This window comes from Lissotriton helveticus, chromosome 12 (genome assembly GCF_964261635.1).
Source record: "Lissotriton helveticus chromosome 12, aLisHel1.1, whole genome shotgun sequence".
NCBI classification, from domain to species: domain Eukaryota; kingdom Metazoa; phylum Chordata; class Amphibia; order Caudata; family Salamandridae; genus Lissotriton; species Lissotriton helveticus.
The window spans coordinates 741,092,960-741,098,959 of record NC_136073.1 but is presented as its reverse complement, the minus strand read 5'-3'; positions in this window follow the sequence as shown (position 1 = coordinate 741,098,959).

The following is a 6,000-nucleotide window of genomic DNA, read 5'->3' as shown; positions in this document are numbered from 1 at the left end:
AATCCTGGAGGCAGAGTGCTTGGTTTTATGTGAGATGGTGCTCTAGCATGAGCTGAGCCTGTCTGCAGCTTTCGGAGCCATGTCCTTATAGCTGTTCTAGGATATTGCCATACCATATACTCTTAAGTGCATTATAATTCTCGCGGTTATTGCTATCTTTGGTTTGGCTTTATCAAAACATGTCGTGTAAGGTGGCATACGCTTTGGAATACTACCCCCTCACCAGTTCTGGCAACGGGGGTAGCATTCCACCCTTCTAGAGGGAGAAGACATGTTACTTCCATTAATCCTGTTTAAAGTTAACCAGAGCCTCAGCATCACAAAATGGATGCTGCTGCCACGGACACAAGTCTGACCCCCTGCTGCTGGGAGTCCTTCCAACGATGGAGGCTTGGACAATAAGTTTCCTGTCACAGGGAGGTGCTAGCACCACCCCAGACAGGCTATAGTGTATTGGGGCAGGGAGGGCTGAATGAAATGAGACACTGCCTGGGGCACACAAGGTGTCCCATGCATAGTCCAGTTCAAACCGGTCCTGGAGCATTCCAGCCCCAGCTCTGGCACGAAACTGGAAAAAGGGAAAGGGGTGTAACCACCTCCTTCCTGGGTCCCACCCATAGGAGGGACCTAGCAGGTAATCCAGCCCCTAGATTTGGTATATAGGTAGGAGCTGTGTCCTTAGACTTTAGATATATCCTGACTGAAACTCTGATACGAAACTCTGGACCTTCGACATCCTACTCGACGTAGAAGACTGAAGAATCTCCCTTGTGGTCAAGGAGTGACCACCCTGTGCAAGAAGGCACCATCAAGCACTCAATGGTTTGCTTTGTCGTTGCTCCCGCCGGAGCTTGAACACAGAGCCTGACAAGACCCAGACTTCCAGACATCCAACAGCCCGATCCACAGCCACAGCAAAGCTGAAGCCTGTGGAGGCAACGAGAGACGTGGGACCGGCCATCTTGGAAAGCCAGCGAATTGCTTTCCGTGCAACTTCTGAGGCACCCTCGAAGTTGTGCATTGGGGATTGAGAAGCCCCAGCCCCGAGCACCAACTGCACTGTAGATCACCTCTCCACACTCACCGAGTGCTGCGTGGGGCCCTTTTGCATTTTCCTGCTTGACGCGTCTGTCCGGTCATTTGCCCGTTAGCTAGTGGCCTCTGTGACAACGAACTCCGAAATCTACACTGCTGGTCTGGTTGCTCCAGACTGGCCATTGTTTCCCTGCGAAGGAGAAGCCCCTCAGTCCTTGCTGGCCTGAGTAAGAAGCCATCTTCGATTCCTGCATGGGTTGCATTTGCCAAGGCCTGTTGACTCCGAATTGAGCACCGACACTGCCGACAGCGAGAGCCTTTGTGGGACAGTCCGTATCCAGCTCCTGGTCATCGTCGGCCCCTCCTGGTCCACGTGGCTGCAGAGAAAAGCTTCACGACATCACCTGATTGCTTCCCGACATCGCCTGGTTCCTTCCTGGTTCCTTCCTGGTTCCTTCCTGGTCACTGGCTAGTGACCCAGACTCTGTCCCCTCTGCTTTCAGGTACTCTACATCCTCGATCCACCCTTGGATCCAACTGGACTCTTCTCTCCTGGTCGCCTGCAGCATCTTTTCTCCAAGGCTCCATAGAACCCCACGACGAAACCCAACACACTTTGACACCTATTGACCCGCTTCCTGTGGTTGAGGTAACGCGAGTACTGCGGTGCTCCTGTAAAGATTAACTCTCCTAGTGTCCTAGTTTCAAGTGGTTGCTTCTAGTCCAGTCGGAAGACTCCTAATTCTTTAACTTTGTAACTTTACGCACTCATTGACTTCTATGTGTGCACGCGTGCGCAATTAGACACTGCACACGCATCCCGTGGGCCTCCTGCTCCCTAACAACTGTTAGTCCAGTGTAGCCCCAGCGATTCCCAAGGCCCCAGGCCTTGTGACGTGGTTCTTATACCACTATTTTAGTATATGGTTTAGCGGGCCACCAGGGCCTATCCATATTTGTGCAACTTATTGTATGTTATATTAAGTTTCTTGTTATGCGCTTGTGCCTCTGCCCTCATAAAGAGTTCAGAGGATTGATTTAGACATAAACACATATATATTTTGAATATATAACCTGTGTGGTGTCCTTTCATTTGCTATTAAAGGGATTGCATATGGTAAAACAGCTGGCTTCACATGCCCTCTTGAGTTAAGCCTAAGACTGCTTTTGTCCATGCTACCACTAGGATAGCTGGTCTATAAGGTTGACTTTACAACCATCACCATAAGGGTTGTTTGGACTGGTGCAAGGTGCTCACTAGAATAGTGAACATCATATACCAGGCCAACTTCTCACATTGGTGTGCAGCGGTTGGGATTTGAGCTTTGCTGTTGTTTTACCAATTGTAATCTTTGAGATATCATTTGAAAGATCACATTAGGTACCATAGGTACATATAACAAGACTTAGAATACATAAGTTCTACTGAACTTAGTTGTTGAAGACCAAAGGGCTTAGCACACCCTGACTACAACTCCTAGAGAGGTTCTAGTAGGAAACACATAGTGTAGGTTGGTGCACACACCACACCTCACTAGAATCATGTCTAACACAGGTGAGCCAAGTGTGACTCTCCCTATGGGTGGCGACCCTCCCAGGGCACCCTCTAGATATGAAATGCTCAATTTCCAAGATTTGAATATATAACCTGTGTGGTGTCCTTTCATTTGGTATTAAAGGGATTGCATATGGTAAAACAGCTGGCTTCACATGCCCTCTTGAGTTAAGCCTAAGACTGCTTTTGTCCATGCTACCACTAGGATAGCTGGACTATAAGGTTGACTTTACAACCATCACCATAAGGGTTGTTTGGACTGGTGCAAGGTGCTCACTAGAATAGTGAACATCATATACCAGGCACACGTCTCACATCTACCTAAACTTGGGATATACCCAGAGTTCTCTGCTTCTTTTTTGCATAATTTATGCCTTACTCTAACCCTGAAAGGGTATTGTTTTGACTCATACTGGGTGCTCCTTTGTACCTGGACAAAGCTAAACCTCTCTGAAGAGCTATAATGATATTGAAACACGTGTCAGGAGTTGCTTTTATTCATTTCAGGTCGGCCTGGATGGTATTTTATCTATCCAAAGCTGTAATACTGTGCCTGGAGTGGTAAAAGGCTCTTGACATTTTACAGCTTGGCATGGATGGCACTGTTCTAACCCTATGCTTAAAGACTTTGCTGTAGAAATGGCAAAAGACTTTGTCCTTTTCCTGTTCGGTGTCAATGGTACTGTGCTAATCCTATAATTAAAAAGTTTGATAGAAAAACAGATGTTTGAGATGAGCAAATTAAGAGTGTCACTGGTGTTGTAGGGTGCTTTTTACTGGAGCTGCTCTCCACATCTGCCCTGAGTGTTCTGCTTCCTTTTTGCATATTTTATGCGTCACTCTAACCCTGAAAGAGTATTGTATTGAGATGCATATATAGTCAAAGAAAGTGAAAGGCAAAAATAGAGAAACGAGCAAGAGAAAGATATGACAACAGTGATAAAGGAGAAAAAACAAGGACAAACAAGCATTGGCAAAGCCAATAGGTTTTGCCTATGCAAGAGCTATTGGCTTTGGCAATGTGTTTTAGCCATGTTGTACACCAGTGTGGCTGCCGTTCAGCATGGCTAAAAGTTAGTAGTGTGGAGTTTCATAGAGTGTCATAGAGGGCCTTAAAGTGAAGTGTCAAAGTGGAGTGGTGTAGAGTGTCGTAGAGTGGAGTGGCCTAGAGTGTCAGAGTGGAGAGGGGTAGAGTAGTGTGTAGTGGAGTAGTGTCATAGAATAGGAGTCGTAGAATGGAGTGTCAGAGAGTGGAGTACAGTGGAGTAGAATGTCATGGAGTGGAGTGTCACATAGTGGAGTGGCATAGAGTGGCATAGAGTGGAGTGGATTCGACTGGAATGGATCAGAGCGAATTGGAGTGGAATGGATTAGAGTAAAGTGGGGTGGAGTGGATTAAAGTGGAGTGGATTGGATTAGAGTGGAGTGCAGTGGAGTGGAAAGGAGTTGAATGGATTGAATTGGATTGAATTGGACTGGACTGGACTAGATTGGATCACATTGGATTGGATTGGATTAGATTGGATTTGAGTGGAGAGGAGTGTATTGGAGTAGACTGGATTAGAGTGATTGGATTAGAGCGGAGTGGTTGGAGTAAATTAGAGTGGATTGGAGTGTATAGGAGCAAATTGGAATGGCCTGGAGTGGAGTTGATTAGAGTGGATTGGAGTGGAGTGGATTATGATGGAGAGAAGTAGATCAAAGTAGAGTGGATAAGAGTGGAGTGGATTGAAGTCAATTAGTGTGGAGTAAAATACATTGAATTGGATTTTATTGGAGCGGAGTGGAGTAGAGTGGTGTGGAGATAAGGACAACATAAATGCAGACATAAGGAGTTATCATTGCACAATTGCTGTCAAATACAAAGCTCTCGGAACTGTGCTCCAAAAAAGGCACACTTAAAACTGGGTCGGGTTAAGTCTGTGCAATAAGAAAATAAAATGAAAAAATAGTACCTCAATCAGAGCGAAAGCGGAGAAGCAGCAGAAGAACCATAATTACCAGAAATCAATTTTCACTTCATTCATTTGCCTCAGAAAGAATGGAAGTGATGTAGGAACAGGCGGCTGGGCGCGCTGCCGCATTAGAATACAGTTAAGAAGAGTGATGATGATACCGATAAATGGTAAGTAATGGGTGGGCTAATAGCCCCTTTTAAGGATTATTTTTAAGATACAATAGATCGCCAACTACAGGCTCAACCTAAAAAGAACTTACAAGAGTGCTATAAAGGGGCAGAATTTGTAGAGTGTTGCATGAAAGAGGCATGAGATGGAATCAAAATAGGCTGTAATGGTTTTTGGATATGTTCATTGTTAAGGAAAAGGTTAATCCTCTGCACTTATTCTTTTATTTTCTTTAAAAATGTTAGGCGCTTACAGGTATGTAATATATATGTTCAGTGAAAAAGGTAATTATCCTTTGGACCCTATAGTAGTTTCAAGTATCCATTCATCAACAACTCACATTCAATCGGGTATACGTTTATACACCAACCACATCCATGCTAGCGAGAATTATGCCATATATCCTCCACAAAGAATCTTTGAACATTAAATTTGGAAATGGAAATGCGACAAACTATTTGATTACAATATATGGTGACTATTTAGCACATTGTATGGTGTTATACAGATACATTTTAAACTAATATACCAGGTGATTTAGCACTGAGATATTACATCCAGGATTGCTTGTATAATTTTACAGCAACAGAGTTCGCCAATAAGAGGTGTCTTTTATATCAACATTGTTCTAAAAATTATTTTTAACTTCAGAGAGTACCAATCATTGTTGTCTTGATGAAGATGGTAAAAAAATATATCCATCGAAACGCGTCGACGCTCACCAAAATACACAATCTGTGAGAGGCGGAGGTCATAGAGTATCTGGCACCAAGATATACGCCTAACCAGATGTGTAACAAGCAAAGGACATATTGAGTTTTGTCTGTGTTATGTACTCTCTTTTGTCAATGTATTGTGATTTTAATGAATTGTGAATTAAACTATGCTTTCTTGAATTTATTTGAATACTGTTGATTTAATAATATTATGACTCATGTCTACTAGGTATAGGTGTATTGCTGGTATTAATATTATTGTAGTATTTGTTTTTTAACTTAAATCAATTTCTATTTTTTCAAATTTAATGTTCAAAGATTCTTTGTGGAGGATAGATGGCATAATTCTCGCTAGCATGGATGTGGTTGGTGTAAAAACTTATACCCGATTGAATGTGAGTTGTTGATGAATGGAGACTTGAAACTACTACAGGGTCCAAAGGATAATTACCTTTTTCACTGTATAGTGCCCTAATCCTTTGGTTCAAAGGGGCTCCTCTTCTTTCTCACGAATATATATGTTCAACCACGTGGACTTCATACTATTTTTGTCCCATTCAGAAGCCTT